This window comes from Aegilops tauschii, chromosome 2 (genome assembly GCF_002575655.3).
Source record: "Aegilops tauschii subsp. strangulata cultivar AL8/78 chromosome 2, Aet v6.0, whole genome shotgun sequence".
In the NCBI taxonomy this organism is placed as follows: Eukaryota; Viridiplantae; Streptophyta; class Magnoliopsida; order Poales; family Poaceae; genus Aegilops; species Aegilops tauschii.
Window position 1 is genome coordinate 287988898 of NC_053036.3, and position 20905 is coordinate 288009802.

General features: G+C 42.9%; 1 long non-coding RNA gene across 4 annotated transcripts; it reads right to left on the reverse strand.

Moving 5' to 3' along the window:
- Positions 1-1341: 1341 nt before the first annotated feature.
- LOC141041647 (uncharacterized) lies at positions 1342-19813 on the reverse strand. Of its 4 annotated transcripts, none has more exons than XR_012202499.1 (8): positions 19594-19813; positions 18942-19037; positions 17496-17590; positions 16418-16580; positions 15249-15632; positions 6009-6071; positions 4279-4324; positions 1342-3876 (listed from the first exon to the last, which is right to left on the reverse strand). It is a non-coding gene; the product is annotated as an uncharacterized lncRNA (long non-coding RNA). The 4 variants fall into 4 exon arrangements; XR_012202500.1 differs by adding an exon at positions 5066-5857 and having other exon boundaries at positions 15249-16580; XR_012202497.1 differs by having other exon boundaries at positions 15249-16580.
- Between the last annotated feature and the right edge of the window lie 1092 nt (positions 19814-20905).

Below are 20905 nucleotides of genomic sequence, written 5' to 3' on the forward strand. Positions count from 1 at the left end.
TGCACATATCGAGCATATTGTGTGTATGATTGAAATGCTTGGTATGTGTGGGATCCGACAATCTAGTTGTCTATCCTTAGCAGCCTCTCTTATGGGGAAATGTAGTCTAGTGCCTCCTTGAGCCATAGTAGTCCGCTACAGCCCGGTTCACCGGAGTCCTGCTAGCCCAGCACTACTGCTCTGGACACTTGACTGGCCGGCATGTGTTTCATATCGTTCCTGTGTCTGTCCCTTCGGGGAAATGTCACGCGGTGACATCCGGAGTCCTGCCTAGCCTGCTACAGCCCGGGTTCCCGGAGTCCTGTTAGCCCAGTGCTACAGTCCGGATTCGCACGCTGCTGACCGATACGTTCGATGTTGATTCATGTATGCCTGTCCCCATACGTTAGTGCCGCTTTGGGTTCACGACTAGCCATGTCGGCCCGGGTTCTCTGTCATATGGATGCTAGCGACATTGTCATATACGCGAGCCAAAAGGCGCAAACGGTCCCGGGCCATGGTAAGGCAACACCCGTGGGAGTACCGTGCGTGAGGCCGCAAAGTGATATGAGGTGTTACAGGCTAGATCGGTGTGACTTGGAATCGGGGTCCCGACATACTAAGAATAAAAAATTCAAAAATTCCATGTTGGATTTACCTTGATGGCTCAAATATGATGAGGGAACTTGGATTTTCAAAAAGAATTGCAAGTGAACTATAAAACACTAACATCGTTTAGCTCACAAAAACATAGATGAAAAACACTACAGAACCTAAACTATGAAAAGGTTTGGTGGATTCAACATTTAGCTCACCTTAGGCCATACGAGGCTACAGTTTTGAGACAGGCAGTCAAAACGCAGGCTGGGACTGCACCATATGATCATTTTAAGAAGTATTTCTTTCTTATGAAGGCAGACAATCTTTAGGCTACAATTCATTTTACTATGCAATAATAATAAAATCTAACTAGATAGAAGTATATTTCACCATTTCAGGTTCTGGCACCTACAAAGGTTAATGTAATTGAATGGCTATCTTAATAGCTAAAAAACTAAAATACAACAATCAATGAGCGACTCAATGTAACATCACATTCATTCAGGATATAAGCATGCTTGTACAGAGATAACCAGATAGCTCCTCAAACCAAGTAGAACATCACATAGTAGCCAGCCAATTGATTGTACTATATCTATAAGATAGTAGCCCTGAAACATCAATTCAGCTCCAATTCTTAACAAAGTTATCTAAAGTGAATATTAAAAAAATGGAATTGTTGACAAGAAGATTATTTCCTTGACAACACCTAATTTCCTGGCAGAGAAATATCAAAAGAAAACACAATATGTGCACGTAATCTGACATATATGCAGCAGCCAATGTTTATTTTCTAGTTTAGTTAGATACTAAATGTAAGGTGAAACGTCCCATTATACAAGGAAGGATTAATGAACCAGGCAAAGTAAAGAAGCAAAAAAGAAATTTCTCAAAATGCTTCTGAATAGTTTTTTTAGACTATCCTTGCTCAACAACTAAACACTGATGTTGACTTATTTAGTGAAGCTTGTAGCTTCTTTTTCAAGTGTATCTCTTCAGCAACTGAGCTCTTTTTCCTGCAGGCCATGATTCTTTTTAACAAAACACAGGAGGGCTGCCCTTCCAACAATAGAAAAACATTATATCATACAAAAACTTGCCAAGAGCAAGCGCAAGAGAAAAAAACACTAAGCCAATTACTCCAAGAGGAAAAAAGAACTACTCAAATAGTCAAACCTGTCCTCAACCAACACACCAGCTGCCTAATGGAAACAGCAGAACTGTGCATTGATCATTGCCAAACTACAGTTAAAAGTTATTACTCGGTCAAGTAGAAAGAATAAAGAATAAGAGACTGGAAAGATTATACAGTTTTTCGAGCTATCAAAAGACTTCATGTTTACAATGATCACAAATTGTCAGAAAACTCACAAGCAGCTCAAAAAGAATTGACAGGGTCGTAAGAGGAGGGGCTATTGTATTTCACAAAAACTCACCTGTTCCACTCAGGCACTCAGACCATACAACATTGTCAGAAAATCATTAAGGGGTATAAAACTGCTATGGTACTATATACTGTTATGTTGCACCGGTAGCTATATAGATTGAAAGGTGGCACGCCTAGGGATGGCTCTAGCGATATAATTTCTACTGCAAAACTAATGACATAATTATCCTAGTTTTTATGTGAAAATTAATGATGACACACAAGCAGCTCAAAATTGATAGGATTCCTACAAGTACGTGAGTTATTTAGTTCCAACTCCCACATGAGGTATATCTACTTTAAATCAAAACATAGATGACAGGGAAGACAAATGCAATGTAAGCAGAAATCAATCACATCACTGTAGCCCACACATCATTTTTTTATCTCTAGAAGGAAATGTTAGCAGCACCTCCAGAATCATTATTGAGTACATAGTAACAGACTAATGATGTTTGGAGTAGCTAATAGATACAGTAAGTATGGCCTTCAGTGATAGGGCAAAAGCTTTTCTGAATAGTAGCATATGGTGCATCTGATGAAACAAAAGTACAACCAAACGGTAAACTTGAAATAACACTCTGCAAGCTCTGAAAATTAGAAATCCGACAAATAGGACTATTTGTTCTAGAAACAAATGGTGATGTGTGTACGACAAGAATGATTTTTTTTCAATAATTCAGTGCACGAATGATGAGAAAATGGTTTGATGACGTGAAGCAGCACATGAATCGACCAAAAATTCAACAACCGGGGGGGAGGGGGGCAAGATTCTACTACATGTACGACTGCTACGAACCAGATTGGGGACTGAAGCAAATGAAAATGATTGGGGCAGGCAAGTATGGCTACATAGTAGTACATACCCATGTAACCCACGTGATGACCGAATGATTAGTAGTAGAGCTCGAGGACGGTGGTTCTGGTTGCCTCTCGCTTGCCGGTCACGTTGTTAGCCACTCGGGTCCCTTCAACACCACCATCCGGAGAACCCAGATCCATCGGACATTAGACATTAGTCCAATTGGGAGCTCGTGGGGCACCTGAGCGAGAAGATTCGGGTCTGTCTCGACTGATTTAGCGGCATGCAACTGAATATGGAAGGATGGATCTGGGGACGAGGAGGACGGATCCGAGGAGGCCGTGCTCGAGGAAGCTGTCGACCATGACGGCGGCACATCTCACCAGCGGTGCACACCAGGCCGCCCCAATCGCCCAGCGACCACCCCAGCGTCGACACCACGCCGCCGAGCAGCACGGCGCTCCGCGAGCAAAATCGCGCCGTGCCAAATCGCGGAGCACCACACCGCCGTATCCCTGCATGTTGTTCGCCGTCGATAATCTCGAACCGTTGGCAGCCTTTTTTTTAACTCAAGAAAAGAAAAGGACGTGGATGGGAGGTGGACGGGAACGTGGGCATATAAACGTAAAATTAGATAGATACCGGTGTAATTTTACAGCCTGGACGCTGGCCGGTGCGGCTTAGTGCGTGGCCTCCGGCTCGGTAGATGGACTAGGGTGAGAAATAAGTAATTCCTCACCCAGGGTGTCTAATAGAGTATCTATATATATATCTATATATATATATGTATATATATATATATATACACACATCACGTGCGCATTGGGTGATTTTTATTCTCCAGGTCATCTCCTTGACGTGAGGCCATCCCATAGATCGTAATTCCTCTCGCACGCGTCTCCATAGATCGTAATTCTTCTCGCACGCGTCCCCAGCTTCATGCTGCCAACAGCCTATACAACATATCTCATTGTCCGCAGCGGATAGCCCCTTCCATCGCTTCCGTCAGGAACGGGTTGCCGTCGTTTCCGACCAGCTCTAATCACACAGGTTTGGACAAATAGCTCCCCTGTAAAAGTAACAATCTCATAAGCATCGTCATACGTATTCCTAACTATCTTTTTGATTTTGCAGTTCGATGACGAAGTCTTTCATGGCATACAAAACCTTTTGTCAGATCAATACTACCACTAGAGGAAAGGAAATAACAATCAAGGCAAGAGTATCAAGACTATGGGATTCCATACTGGTCAGTAATGGTGAAATACTTAGTCTAGACATGGTCCTTATTGATGAAGAGTTATTATGGTTCTCTCATAGAAATTGCATCCTTTCTTGAATTATTTTGATAATTTAGCTTCAATCTACATGCTAATTACAAATACAATTGAAGGGGACAATGTTGCATGGAGTTATCAATAAGGCATATATCGAAAAGTTAAGGTCATTTATTCAAGAAGGCAATGTGTACCTCGTTAAAAATGTGAGAGTCATTCCAGCAGCAGCAAAATTTCGACCTGTACAAAATGATATGATGATCAACTTCTTTCCCACAACAAATATAGAGGAAATTGAAGATAATGAAGACATTCCAAAGTATGGTTTCAACTTTTCAAGCATGAAGGTACTCTCCCCAAAAGTAAGCATTGACACTTTTCTCTCAGGTATGATATCATTGAACTTTTTATATACAGTATGCCATATTTTTTCATGTCATGTATAGAATGCCATCTAAATTCATGTGCTAACAGATGTTATTGGAGTTGCAACACACATAGGACCAATTGAAGAAACTAAAACATATCTTGGGGTCTCTAGAATCCGTGATATTTTCCTTCTAATCGAGTAAGCCAAAAAATACATCTTATTTGCAGCCAAGATGCTCATGTCATGTCTTCACAATTGTTTTACTCTTTGTTGACAGAGACCAGGAAGTGAAAGTTAGATTATGGGGTGACAAAGCTGATCTAATTGATGTGAAGTCAATAGGGAATGTCATTATAATTACATCAACAACATTGAGGAAATTTGGCAGTATGTCTTCTTTCAAATTTTAATCACTTATTTTATTATCTCTCTGCTTGGTTTTACATAGAAAAATTATTATTTGAACCACTATGCAGGATATTCTCTATCGTCAAATAGTGCAACTCAAGTTTTTATAAATTTAGATATTCCTGAGACTATGGATGTACAAAACAGGTAAGTGAAATTCCTACAAACATTGCCCTTTTAATGTCAATGTGAGTACTACCTACCCTGGCTCATATCTTTGTCTCCAAATAGCATTTGTTCCAAGGAAAAAATTATCAAAGAACTACATGTTGAGGAGAACCATCTAAAAGGTACACTGGAAGAGCAAATGCGCTACAATAGAAAAACTTTAGAAGAGTTAAATGGCATTCTGTTAGATTCATCAAATCAGGTTCGTAATCCAGCGATAATAATGAATTGTTTTCTCCCACTCATAAGCATAGATATATTTATATTTACTCTACAGGGAAGGATATTTACCGTGAAAGCAGTAATTAATGATGTTTATACAAGATATGGTTGGTACTACATATCATGCAGCGAAAATAATTGCAGGAAGCTACTTCAAAAGAGAATTGATTGCTACTATTGTACCGAATGCGATAGGAAAGCTCAACCCAAACCACGGTAAAGAGTTTAACAGATATCTACCTTAATAGTTTTAATAGAATTTTTTTAAATAAATTCATTACATATTTTGCAGATATAAGATTAAGCTTCAAATCAGTGATTCGACTGCATCTGCATCTTGCGTACTTTTTGAAAAAGAAGCTCAACAATTAATTCATGAGTCGGCAGAAAACATGGTTGCATCAATTTGTAACGAAAGTGACAAGCTTCCAAAACCAATCCAAGAGATTTGTGGTCAGACTGTAATTTTTCAGTTTAGATTGACAGACTACAATTTCACCAGTTGTAGACCAGACTACACAGTCTCAAGACTATTCTTTCTAGACACCGGTAGTTCATCTTTGAAGAGTGACAACAATGAAACGATATGATATTTACTGATTTTCCTGCATTCCATTATATTTCTCAAAGTTAATATTTGCGTCAAAAATTGAAACAAAATGAAAAATAACAACATTCCTAATTATCTGTAGATTACACTCCCTTATACATCATCTATTTCATAATATACCATATTTTAGACACAATGGAACTGACCTGATCTTTTGATGCTTTTGTAGAGTAAGCCGAAGAATTTTTCAAAAGCTGGTGTCATTAAACCTGGGGTAGATGAAGAGAGTCAATCTGTTCAAATACATGATAAAAACAATGATGAAATATGCAAAAATAAAAGCACAAGGTGGAGAAAGCTGAAACGCTATGAAGATTCTAACGAGAAGATAACTATTGTCACTTGATCCTCCAAAAGATGAAGGTATTCAAAAAATATATGGAGTTCCTCATTCAAAAAATCATATTTCAAGACAAACAAATTGGACTAACTCTCTTATTATATCTAGGGTAACTTGAAGAAATTTCCAAAAGGTGTCATCATTAAAAAGGAACCAAAAGAAAATATTTTAGATGATATACACGAAGACAGTGGTGATGAAGAAGAAGAAGAATACAGAGTGATAAGAAGGAGTACAAGAATTAAGAGACAAGTTGTTGTTCTTGAGGACGATGAAGACTCAGAAGAGCAATTCAACACCCAAAAAAAAAGCGCGAAAGCATGCACAATGCCTTGATGATAAACAACAACCTTGCAGATCACGACGGGGCAGGAAGAAATAATTTGTAATATTTAGAATTCGATTGTTAGAATACGAACTATAGATCTTTAGTACTTGATGACTATGTAAAATTTTCATATTTTTTCTATCATGTTATATAACCGAATATTCATTCATATACTCCCTGGCCATGCATGAATCAAGTTGAGATAGTTATCAACCATTAATTAATTTCAGTTCGAATAGTTTCTTACTGAACTCATGTATGAAAATGGTAACCACTATATATTGTTGTACTCACTGATGGGGTAGTGTAAAGAAGAGGAAGGGCAATGTCAGGTTTTGCCGTCCGGTGTAAAAATGGCTACCTACAAAGGCGATGGCGACACAACATGATGATGTGCGAGGCAGGACGAGACCGCTGCCTACTCGATTCTTAATGCACCCAACTTATTTTAGCATAAATTCCTTCAGTTAGACCCATGTTTGCAACCCCAAGAGTGGCCAAACAATAAAGACACAGGCCACTTTCCCAATTTCCTACTTGCATTACCCTTTTGACTATGTGTGAAGACAAGTTTACTACTAAAAGTTTGCTTTTTCATACCACTGATTTCATTTTTCCGAAAGTTTCTTCAAATGAATGTTTACAATCATGACAAATAGTCAAACATGAATACTTTTTATTTAAAAAAGGCATATATGACATTTCCCAATCGAAGAGACACCATCGTCGACAGAAGCATGACTAATTATAGACATTTTGATCTAACAAAAGGTAGTAACATTTTCCCCCAAAAAAAGAAAAGGTAGTAAAAATGAAAAAAAAAAACCAAAGCCACACGGACAAATTAACATATTAATTTTTTTTACCAAAATAAGCAACTTCATTTTGTGCGGCCGGCTAATCAAACTATAAAAATAATATAATCGTGTGCCACCAGAATATATCTAAAAAGGAACGAGCAGGTTGTTTCTATTATTAGGAATGACCATGGGACACGGCTTGGTATTATATTATTTAATACAGTCCAGAATAAACAAGACCTGCAAAGTCCAACTCGAACACAACTTCCTTTATATAAGGGCATGCATACACACGATTTACACATAAACGATCCGGAGCTTCCGCGTCTTCAAACGATCCAGGGCTTGCAAAGACACGGAATAAAGAGAAAAAAGAGGTATGATCGGCTTTTTAACATATTACTTCATGCCTACTCTCGATGATGTTGTTTCTATTAAGTATTAATTTCTATGATTTTACTAAAACCTTCACTAGGTGCGAAGAAGACACATAAGTCATCTGTTGTTTCAGAGGGTCGATCTGAAATTGACAAACCCATAAGCACTAGCCTCGCCCACCATGTCAAATAATCATGTGCCTGTGATCCAAAAGGGGGATAAAAACGCCAAAAGGTAGAATAGATAATAGTGACCATGTCTATTGCAAATAATGGTGTTCGACATATGATTTTTAGCAATATTCGAGCTATTTCCTTTCCATATTTGAAGTAAAGAGTTCAGATAGTGCCTTGCAGCAAAACCAATTTGAGTTTATATTTAAACTATTTCTAATAAGACTACATACCATTTGCAGGGATATCATCTTGGGGAAAAAAGACAAATTACCTGACGAAAATAAGGTACAAACTTTACTACAACACTTCTATCCTATTCTTATAACAATGTTCCATGCACCCTTGAATATATTGACCTGACTATCCGAATAAAATTTTCAGCAAATTAGAGTGGAAGGGAACAACCTGTATGTTATGACACAATTTACTGCCTCTAGCACATCTACAGTCTAACTAACAAATGAAAAAGCATTACATTATAATGCAAATAATATATGAAAAAAATGAACGCAGACAAGCTAGGACAAAGCAAAGTCAATCTCCAAACCAAACAAAAGAAAGCAAGCGTCAGAAGTTATTAAGCATGATTGGTGACCAGTCGGATATTCATGCCCAACAAGACAGCCTACACCATCAGAATGAAAGGTACTGGCTTGCATTATACATTATTACTTATTAATAAACAAGAAAATAGCTCAATACATGTACCTATAAAAATAACTGATCATGAAATAAATATATTACATGTTATTCACATGCGTATATACATCCACTGCCGTTGTAGCTTGCCAGGAGAGTAAAATGGTAATTGTTAGAGTTATAATATAAGTCATGTATACCCCTTTGTATTTATCCCGTTGTATAAGGGGTTTCCTGCATATTTACCACACCTGTACATGTATATATATCGGCCTATGGCCTCATGGGAATACAAGTTGCTTATTCCTAACATGGTATTAGAGCTAGGTCAATTTTTTGCACGCTGCAACTCGTGCTATTGATCCGTCCCGATCGCGTCTGGCTCGTCTTCCTCCCGCTCGAAGCCGCCGTCGCCGTGGCTGCTCCCGCTCGAAGTCAGCCGCCGCCCTCCCGCTCCCGCAGCTGCTGACGCCGCCGAAGCTCCCTCCCGCCGAAGCTCCCTCCCGCTCTCCCGCCGAAGCTCCCTCCCGCCGAAGCTCCCTCCCGCTCGCAGTCGGCCGCCGCCGAAGCTCTCCCCGTGCTCGGCCACCGCGACCCGCGGGATTTCGTGCTCTCCCTCGCGCGCCCCCGCACCGCGCTCTCTCTGCCCAGATCTGCCAGGAGCCCCTCACGCCAGGCGCCGTTGTTCGCCCCTCCCGCCCGGACTCGTGGTCACGCATCCACTTCCGGCGGCCGCCGTTCGCGGTGGTCTCCCGTGGTCTTCCGCCTGCCGTCTGATTACGGGTCTCTCCTAAAAAAAAATGTCTGCTACATCGGGCTATGTCTCTGTCCCTCGCTGTCCGGTGATCTTCGATGGTACTAACTACACCGAGTTCGCTGGCTTCATGCGCATTCACATGCGTGGCATCCGTCTCTGGGGTGTTCTTTCTGGCGAGGTCTGCTGTCCGCCACGTCCGGTTCCTCCGGTGGCCCCTACTCCGCCGACTCCACTGGTTCTTCCTACGGATGCTAATCAGGCCGCCAAGGATGCGGCTAAGATTGCTGATGAGGCTGCTGATCGTGCCTATGATGAGAGGGCTTTGGCTTATGAGGAGGCTCTTCAGACGTATCATGGTGCTTTGTCTGTTTACACTCAGTGGCTTGATGATGATGCTCGTGCTGCAGCTGTTCTCACTGCTAGTGTTCTGCCTCAGTTTGCTTCTGAGTTTCTGGGTCTTCCTACTGTCTTCCAGATGTGGACCTGCCTTCGTCAGCGCTATGAGCCCTCTGGTGATGCCTTATATCTTTCTGTGGTTCGTCAGGAGCATGCTCTTCAGCAGGGTGACTCTACTGTTGATGACTTTTATGCACAGAGTTCTGCTATCTGGCGCCAGCTTGATTCTCTCCGCAGTGCTGGTTGTCGTACTTGCCCCTGCTGCCAGGCTGTCCAGGCCGATTTGGAGTTTCATCGCGTCTACGAGTTCCTGTCTCGGCTCCGTAAGGAGTTTGAGCCCCGGCGTGCTCAGTTGTTTGCTCGTGGCCGTATTTCTCTCATGGAGGCGCTTTCAGAGATTTGTGCTGAGGAGACTCGCCTACGTGGTGCTGGTTTGCTGGAGGTTCCCTCTGTGCTCGCTACTCGGGTTTCTTCCACTCCACCTGCTGCACAGCCCCATTCTCGCTCGAGTGCTCCGCCGCTCTTGCCCACTCCTTCTGGAGGCTCAGGTCGGCCCCGTTCACATTGTGACTACTGCAACAATGATGGTCATATTGAGTCCCAGTGCTACACAAAGCGGAAACACCTGCGCAAGGCGCGATCATCCTCCTCCGGGACTTCGTCATCTCCCTCGCCAGCTTCAGCCATTGCTTTGACTGAGCAGGATATTCTGAGACTTAAGCGTCTGCTCGCGGCTTCAGGTTCTTCCTCGACGGGTACTGTTGGTTCTGTGACTGATGCTTCCCGCACTGAGCACCCGCCCTCTACACAGTCAGGTACATCCCCATGGGTTCTGGATTCTGGAGCTTCTTTTCATATGTCTTCTCATTCTTCCGCTTTGTCTTCTCTTCGCTCGCTGGATTCTCCTGTTCATGTCTTCACTGCTGATGGTACTCCACTTTCTGTTGCTAGTAGAGGCCATCTTTCCACTCCTTCTTATTCTGTTCCTGATGTTGCTCATGTTCCTCGACTTACCATGAATCTGTTTTCTGCCGGTCAACTTACTGATTCTGGTTGTTGTGTCATCCTTGATGTTGACTCTTGTTCTGTCCAGGATCGTCGCACGCACACTCTGGTTGGGGCTGGCCCTCGCCGCCGTGATTCTCAGGGTCTTTGGGAGTTGGACTGGCTTCATGTTCCTTCCGCTGCCACCACCATCGCCAGTCCCTCCGCTGTTGTCGCCTCTGTTACTGGTTCCTTCAAGCAGTGGCATCATCGACTTGGTCATCTGTGTGGTTCTCGGTTATCGTCTTTAGTTCGTCGAGGTCTTCTGGGGTCTGTCTCAGGAGATGTCTCTTTAGAGTGTCAGGGTTGTCGTCTTGGCAAGCAGATTCAGTTACCATATTCCCATAGTGAGTCAGTGTCTAAGCGTCCTTTCGATTTAGTCCATTCTGATGTATGGGGTCCGGCTCCTTTCGCTTCGAAAGGTGGTCATAAATACTATATTATTTTCATCGATGATTTTTCTCGTTACACATGGCTTTATTTCATGACTTCACGTAGTGAGGTGTTGTCTATTTATAAGCGTTTTGCTGCCATGGTTCATACTCAGTTCTCTTCACCCATTCGTGTTTTTCGTGCTGACTCCGCTGGTGAGTATATCTCTAAGATGTTGCGTGGTGTCCTTGCTGAGCAGGGTACTCTTGCCCAGTTCTCTTGTCCTGGTGCTCATGCTCAGAATGGCGTGTCTGAGCGCAAGCATCCTCACCTTCTTGAGACGGCTCGTGCCATGATGATCGCCGCCTCTCTTCCGCCTCATTTTTGGGCCGAGGCTATCTGCACTTCCGTCTATCTCATCAACCTTCAGCCATCTGCTGCCTTGCAGGGTGGTGTTCCTTTTGAGCGTCTTTTTGATCGTTCTCCCGATTATTCGATGCTTCGCTTGTTTGGTTGTGTTTGCTATGTTCTTCTTGCCCCTCGCAAACGCACCAAACTGACCGCTCAGTCTGTTGAGTGTGTCTTCTTAGGCTACAGTGATGAGCATAAGGGCTATTGTTGTTGGGATCCTGTCGGTCGTCGGATGCGTATCTCTCGAGACGTGACTTTTGATGAGTCTCGTCCTTTTTACCCACACCCATCTTCCTCGTTTTTTTCCGTGGAGGATATCTCTTTCCTCACTTTTCCTAACTCCCCTATCACTCCCGTCGCGCCTGTGCCTATTCGTTCCACTCCCTCTGCTTCTCCACCCCTCGTCGATTCGCCGCCACCATCTTCCCCGGTCTCCTCACCTAGCATGTCACTGGATTCTACACCTTCATCTCCGGTGACTTCTTCGTCGTCACCCCCTGATTCTACCTTGGTGATTCCTCCTTCTCTTGTTCCATCTCTTCCTCAGCATTACACTCGTCGTTCACGACCTGTGGATGCTTCCTTGGATGAGTCGTCCTCTTCCTCTCAACCTACTTATGGCTTGCGTTCTCGTCCTCGTCCGCCTATTGATCGCTTTGGATTTCCCACCGCTGGTGCTGCTGTTCTTGAGCCGACTTCTTACCGTCAGGCTGTTGTTCATCCTGAATGGCAGTTTGCGATGGCAGAGGAGATTGCTGCTCTTGAACGCACTGGTACCTGGGATCTTGTTTCTCTTCCTCCCGGAGTCCGTCCCATCACTTGTAAGTGGGTCTACAAGGTTAAGACTCGCTCCGATGGTTCTCTTGAGCGTCACAAAGCTCGTCTCGTGGCTCGTGGTTTTCAGCAGGAGCTTGGTCGTGATTATGACGAGACTTTTGCTCCTGTGGCCCATATGACCACTATTCGTACACTTCTTGCCGTTGCCTCTGCACGCCACTGGTCTATATCTCAGCTTGATGTTAAGAATGCCTTTCTTAATGGTGAGCTGCGTGAGGAGGTGTACATGCAGCCACCACCTGGGTATTCTGTTCCTGATGGCATGGTGTGTCGTCTTCGTCGCTCTCTCTATGGCCTTAAGCAAGCCCCTCGCGCCTGGTTTGAGCGTTTTGCTTCTGTGGTCACTACTGCTGGTTTTTCAGCAAGTGCTCATGATCCCGCACTGTTTATTCACGTTTCTACTCGTGGCCGGACTCTTCTTCTTCTCTATGTTGATGATATGGTCATCACTGGGGATGACCCCGAGTATATTGCCTTTGTAAAGGCTCGTCTTAGTGAGCAGTTTCTTATGTCTGATCTTGGACCTCTTCGCTACTTTCTTGGGATTGAAGTCTCTTCTACCTCTGATGGCTTTTTTATATCCCAGGAAAAGTATATCCAGGATCTTCTTGCTCGTGCTGCTCTTTCCGACGAGCGCACTGTTGAGACTCCTATGGAGCTCAATGTTCACCTCCGTGCTACTGATGGTGATCCTCTCCCTGACCCGACGCGTTATCGTCATCTCGTTGGCAGTCTAGTCTATCTAGTTGTCACTCGTCCGGACATCTCTTATCCGGTTCATATTCTGAGTCAGTTTGTCTCTGCTCCCACATCGGTTCATTATAGTCATCTCCTTCGTGTTCTCCGATATCTTCGGGGCACGATCTCTCACCGTCTCTTCTTTCCTAGCTCCAGTTCTTTACAGCTTCAGGCCTATGCGGATGCTACGTGGGCTAGTGATCCTTCTGATCGCCGTTCGCTTTCTGCTTACTGTGTTTTTCTTGGCGGTTCTCTCATTGCCTGGAAGACGAAGAAACAGATTGCAGTTTCCCGTTCGAGTGCTGAGGCTGAGTTGCGAGCTATGGCTCCTTTGACGGCAGAGGTGACTTGGTTACGGTGGTTACTTCAGGATTTTGGTGTTTCTGTCACTACCCCGACTATGCTCTTATCTGACAATACAGGTGCTATTAGCATTGCGCGCGATCCTGTGAAGCATGAGCTCACCAAGCATATTGGTGTTGATGCTTTCTATGTGCGCGCTGCTGTGCAGGATCAGGTCATTGCTCTTCAGTATGTGCCTTCCGAGTTACAGTTGGCGGATTTCCTGACGAAGGCCCAGACTAGAGCGCAACATGGCTTTTATCTCTCCAAACTCAGTGTTGTTCCTCCACCATGAGTTTGAGGGGGGGTGTTAGAGTTATAATATAAGTCATGTATACCCCTTTGTATTTATCCCGTTGTATAAGGGATTTCCTGCATATGTACCACACCTGTACATGTATATATATCGGCCTATGGCCTCATGGGAATACAAGTTGCTTATTCCTAACAGTAATCACGTATTTACTATCTCTTCAAATTCCTTTTATTGTGCTATGCAGATAAAGTTTAACTCCTTTTATTTTCAGGAAATACCCAATGATCGTGGTGCAGTAAACAAAGAGCAAGAAAGGTGCCCCCTTTAACGACATAATCATGGCCGTTAGCCCATGCTTGATATAATGGACTAACAACTGCCAAATATATTTGTTACAGGATTTCACCGGGTCCAAATAAACAAAAACCAAGAAAGAGGAAACAGATAGTCCATGGAAATCAGAGCAACAAGTGTGCAAGGTTGGTTCAAAGAAAACAAAATTGTGAAACTGAGTCTGCTTTGAGTACAACAGCTGGTGAACATGCTTTAGAAACATCAAATTTTGCTAGAGGCTTAGCAGATACCGATTTGGTTAGAAGAAAGGAGATAAGTAAGTTGCATCGAGCAAATAGAAAAAAGTTACAAGCGATGAAAAAATGAGGTAAATCTCAGAGCTCTCCAAGTGAGGTTTCAAATTTTGGAAAACCAACATGCATATGTCCATTCTGCAATGCTATAATGTGGCATCAAGAGAGAAGCAAGCATAACACAAACAAGTCAAGACCAACATTCGGTCTTTGTTGCAAGGAAGGCAAAGTCAAACTGCCACCATTAAAAAAACCTCCAGCATACCTTCAGCAGCTACTGACATCTAATGAAAAAGGGAGAATCGTCAAATTACAGAGACAATATCAGGAACTATAATTCAATGTTTGCATTTACTTCGATGGGTGGCCAGGTCGACTACGAGATAAACAAAAAAGGTGGTGCACCATATGTTTTTCGCTTGAATGGCCAAAAGTATCATCAAATTGGCACGTTGCTACCTAAAGATAATGGAGATAATGCTCTCAGGCCAAAGTTTGCTCAATTGTACATTTTATGATACAGAAAATGAGGTCAGAAACAGAATGCAGGCTTCAACCTCAAAGGGAAGGAAAACACAACTTGATGAAGGCATTGTGTCTGGATTATTGCAGATGCTTGATGATCACAATGAGTTACTGAAATCATTCCGTATGGCAAGGGATAGATACCGAGAGTCGGATCTCGAAAATGTTAGGTTGCTATTAATTGGTACAAGATCCAGTGATGGAAGACAATACAACCTACCAACTGCATCTGAAATAGCTGCACTCATTGTTGGGGAACAGACAGGAGAAAATGTTGAACGTGATATAATACTATAATAGTAGAAAAGAAAGACAAACAACTCCAGCGAATTTCGGAACTGCATCCAAGCTTTCTGTCTATGCAATACCCGTTGTTATTCCCATACGGAGAAGATGGATTCAGACCAGAAATAAAATTAGAAAAAACAAAAGGTGTCGAAGGAAAGAGAAAGTATGTTACCATGATGAAGTATTATGCATATCGCATACAGCAGCGACTGAACCAGTAAGTAGTCTCGCAAACGAGTGGAAAATTGTTCCTTCAGTTCATCGTAGACGCAGCAACATGCATTGAGCAATGGAGGCTGAATTGGTACAGGATGCATCAAGGGATGCTTAGAACAGAGCTATCTAGCGGTCTGCAAGACGCAATTGATAATGGTGATACCAGAACTGATCAAGTAGGTAAAAGAATTATACTACCTTCATCATATAATGGAAGTCCGAGGAATAAACAGCAGTACTACCAGGATGCAATGGCCATATGTCGGTGGGCTGGATATCCAGATCTGGTTATCACTTCCATAGGCAACCCAAAGTGGACAGAAATACAGACCATGTTGGACTTCATACGAGGACAAAAACCAGTAGATCGTCCAGACATTGTCAATAGAGTATTCCTTATAAAGCTGAATGAACTAATAGAAGACATATACAAAAAGAAGCGGTTTGGAAAAGCAATAGCAAGTAAGTCAACAAAGTTTCGGCCAATTCATACATATCATCACAACTAAGTTTGTTATGTACCTTATATTCATATACCTCTATAAATTACTACCCAAACTCAAAACATGACTAATGAAATTATAATGTTTTGTTGCAGTTGTCTACACCATCGAGTTCCAGAAAAGAGGTCTACCTCATGCACATATACTATTATTTTTGGATCCAGATGACAGGGATCCTAGCCCCCAAAATATTGACCAGATCATATCAGCAGAGGTGCCAGACAAGGATGTTGATCCAGAAGGTTACATGGTAGTTGAAAATTTCATGATGCATGGACCATGTGGCCAGGCATGCTACAAGTCACCATGCATGATCAATGGGAAGTGCTCAAAACATTTCCCTAAGATGTTCTGTGAGGAAACAAGCATCGATGAAGGATTCCCAATATATAGAAGAAGAAATAATGCCAGGACAGTAGAAAAAAGTGGAGTACAGCTAGATAGCAGGTATGTTGTTCCATACAACAGGGACCTAATAGTCAAGTACCAGGCCCATATAAACGTGGAATGGTGTAATAAATCAAGATCCATAAAGTATTTGTTCAAGTACATCCACAAAGGAGAGGATAGAGCAACTGTAATTTTGGATGCGGGAAATAACTGTGACGAGATACAAATGTACCTTGATGCACGATACCTATCTGCAGGTGAAGCATCTTGGCGTATCTTTGGATTTGAACTTCAGCACCGGCAGCCTTCTGTACAGAGACTGCAATTCCACCTTCAAGATGAGCAAATGGTCGTGTTCCCGGACTCAACTGATATCGAGAAAATTGTACATAGACCTGGCATAGAGGAAACAATTTTCACCGAATGGACGACCGCTTATCAATTGTATGAGGAGGCCCGTAATCTAACATATGCAGAATTCCGCACTAAGTGGACGTGGCATGCAAAGGAGAAAAGATGGAAACCAAGGAAAGGCGGGAAACGGTCTATTGGGAGGATCTACTATGCCCATCCAGCAAGTGGTGAGAAATATTACCTGAGGATTCTGCTAAATACTGTCAAAGGTTGTAAATCATATGAGGACATCAGAAAAGTAAATGGTATTGTACACCCAACCTATAAATCAGCATGTTATGCCGTTGGATTACTCAATGATGACCAAGAGTGGGATGATTGTATTAAGGAAGCATCGCATTGGGCTTCTGCCCAACAAATGCGACAACTTTTCTGCACAATACTCATTTTTTGTGAGGTCACAGATCCAGGGAAACTATGGGAATCTACATGGGAATTACTCTCAAAGGACATACAACGACGTCAAAGGAAAATCTTGAACTTCGATGAACTACCGCTTAATCCTGAACAAATAAAAAATCTCACACTTATAGAGATAGAGATTTTGCTAAGGAGAGGTGGAAAGTCACTAAAAGATTATGAAGGAATTCCATTACCAGATAGCAACTCACTACAAGGTCTACAAAATAGGTTGGTAAGTGAAGAGCTTAACTATGACAGACAGTCTCTACAAATAGAGAAAGTGGCACTACTTGCAAAGTTAAATGGAGAACAGAAACAAGCTTTTGATGCAATACTACAATCTGTAAATAGCAAACTAGGCAAACTCATATTTGTCAATGGATATGGTGGAACAGGAAAAACATTTCTGTGGTAGGCAATCACGACATCACTACGATCTGAAGGAAAAATAGTTTTAGCAGTAGCATCCAGTGCAATAGCAGCACTTCTTATACCTGGAGGAAGAACTGCAGATTCAAGATTTCACATCCCACTCAACATCAATAATGAGTCCACATGTGACATCAAGCAAGGATCCTATCTTGCAGACCTGCTAAATAAAACATCCTTAATTATATGGGATGAAGAACCTATGGCGAACAAACATTGCTTCGAAGCATTGGAAAAGAGCTTGAGAGACATCCTAAGCTTCACAAATGCAAGTAGTGCAGATAAAGCATTTGGAGGGATGACGGTAGTGATGGGAGGTGACTTCAGAGAAATCTTGCCAGTAATACCGAAAGGGCGAAGATCTCATATTGTAGATGCATCCTTAAAACGTTCCTACTTATGGAACCACTTTGAGGAATTCCAGCTCACTCAGAACATGCGCGTTTCTGCACTAACAGATACTCCAGAAGAACAAAAGAAGACCGCAGATTTTGCGGTCTGGATTCTAAATATTGGAGATGGATTAGTTGGAAATAAAGAAGAAGAGGCATGGGTACATATACCGGAGGACTTACTACTGCAGAAAGGAGAGAACCAATTAGAAACTATCATCAACAGCACCTATCCAAACCTATGGACAAACTACATGAACCGAACATACTTAGAAGAGAGAGCCATCTTATGTCCAAGAAATGAGATGGTCGATGAGGTAAATTCTTACATCAAGGGTAGAATAGAAGGTGAAGAGGTAACCTATCGAAGCTCAGATACAGTGTGCAAAGCAATGTCAAATTCAGAAGATGGAGACCATTTGTACCCAACAGAATTCCTAAATAGCTTGAAATGCCCTGGAATACCAGACCACGGAATACGGCTGAAAGTTGGACTGCCGGTTATGCTGCTACAGAATATCAATTAAAGCGAGGGCTTATGCAATGGTACGAGACTAACTATAACACAGCTAGGCAAATGGTTCATAGAAGCTCAGATAATAACAGGGACAAACATTGGAAACAAGGTATATATTCCAAGGATTATTATGTCACCAAGTGACTCAAAATGGCCGTTTCTGTTAAAAAGGAGGCAGTACCCAATATCAGTTTGTTTTGCAATGACAATAAATAAGAGTCAAGGGCAGTCGCTAAAACATGTGGGGCTATATTTACCAAAGCAGGTGTTCACACAAGGCCAACTCTATGTAGCGGTATCAAGAGTCACAAGTAGAGATGGACTTAAAGTTTTAATTTCAGATGAAGAATCTAAGGAAAATAATTCGGCAAAAAATATTGTGTACAAGGAGATCCTTTAGTCAAGAGACCTTAGAATATTTCTATTTTACTCTATGTAACCTTCTTTGAAAAGGAACTTCATACGGATTTCAGATGAATCAGGTATTTCTGCGGACACACATGACTATGTTTGCAAATTTGAAATAGCACTAAAACAATCTGTGGTCTGTGCATTGCATAATCAGTATTAAAAAAAGAACTAGATGAATCATGAATGTGTACCTTCAGTTTACTAAGTATCCGCAGTTTGGATCTCACGACTCATGCCCTGATCTGTCTCATAGCTCTGACATGACCATAATATAATTGAATGTACATCTGTCAATACAAAATAAAAGATCCATCAACATCTCTTCATTGGGCATGATCGAGCACAAAGTGGCAAGATTTTCGTGTTTCTATGTAAATATACTTGGATGATTTCATTAATGATGATTCAGGTCGTACATCCGACCAAGCAAGGGCTAGATTTGATTATTATTTTCATAATATGCCAAGATCAATTCTGTCAATGGCAATCTGTGTGGTGTCATTAAGCATGGAGCGGTTGGATCTTGATTCCACATTATATGCCTAAATGGTGACGAATGTGGTCTGCTCTACAGGTATGACGGCGAACACATATTACATGTTAGATCCAACAAATTCAAACAATTTAGCTCAGGCAAAAAAACACAAAATAAGCTAACACACGTGTATCGATTCAGCTAAAACAGTCTCCTTGACGACTCCTCTACCACCCATCTCTACACCACACATACATCACCTCACTGCACATCTACACGGACCCAAAAGGGAAATAAGGCATCCCTGAAAGCAAGTTTCCAATTCTTAAGATAATACATACACAAAATCAAATGATTTAACCACGCACCTGATGTATCCCATAGTGGTTGCTTAGTAAGATTTATCGCTAAGAAACTGAAGGACTGGGAACAAAATATATGACCAGTGGCTGGATCGAAGGCTTCATTTTGGGGGAACGGCGAGTGGGGAGAGGGAGGGTAGTCGGCGCCGGGCGTGGGATTTGAACTAGCGGCAACTGGGCTACGCACCCCGGCGGATTCCTGGATCAATCTTTGCCATGGCTGAAGATGTCCATTTTTGGGAGATAAGGGAAGAAATGGCGCTAATTTTTTTTAAATAATACATTTTTTTTAATTAAATTACACAAATATTACGCCGAAAAAATATTTTTCACAAATAATACACCGTCAGCCCGCAGCGGGCCGACTGGACCTAATCGGCCCACAGCAGGCCGATCGGCTTGCTGCTGGCCGACTGCTGGCCCGCCTGGCACGCGTCGGCCTCGGATTGGGCTGGCCACGTCGCGAGGGGGAGGGAGGGAGCTGTCGGCGCGTGCGTGCCCCTGTCGGCCTACCGCGAGCCGATCGGCCAGCTGCTGGCCGACAGGGTGTGGCCCCACCTCGCGTGCGGCTGGCCGGCTCCCTGCGGCCTTATCCTCCCCTTCCTCCCTTCTTCTTCTGTTCTTCTTCTGTTCTTACCTTCTCCTCTCTCTACACAAAAATGCCACTAATTTATTGTAACACCCCGAGAATCATGCTACAGTAACTCTCTGTGATTAAGCTAATCATGTTGCTAAACAGGGCTTGATCACATTTGAATCACATTTCTTTTCAAACTCCTAATTCAAACTTCAATTAAATTTAAAGTGGAAAATAAAAGTTTTCAAAAATTTAAACAAAAATGTTCGGCCCATGCCAGATATTGCACTGATAATTATTGTGGAGAAAACACATTTTTATAAAATGCCTAAATACTTTTAAATGAAATAAAACAGAAAAGAAAATAAATAAATAAAAAGAAAATACAAAAGAAAACAGAACAAACAAAGAAAAAAAGAGAAGGAGAAGGCCCCCCCACTGGACCCTGGCCCAACTGGGCCGACCCCAGGCCCAGCCGGCCTAGCCCACCTCCCCGGGTCGCCCTCCCCTTCCCTGTTCCCCCGACCGGGGTCGGAACAGGGGCAGGTCCCCGCCGCACCCCCTCGCCGGCGACGGGGGAGGATAAGGACGCCAGCGCCCCCCCGCCCCCTCGGGCCCCTCTCCCACTCGCCCCCCCCCCCCCGCTCACCTCTCGGCCTCTGCGCCTCTCCCTATCCCCCAGATCCACGCCGCTCCCTCCTTCCCCACCGCCCGAGCGCGGTCGCCGACGTGCCGCCGTCG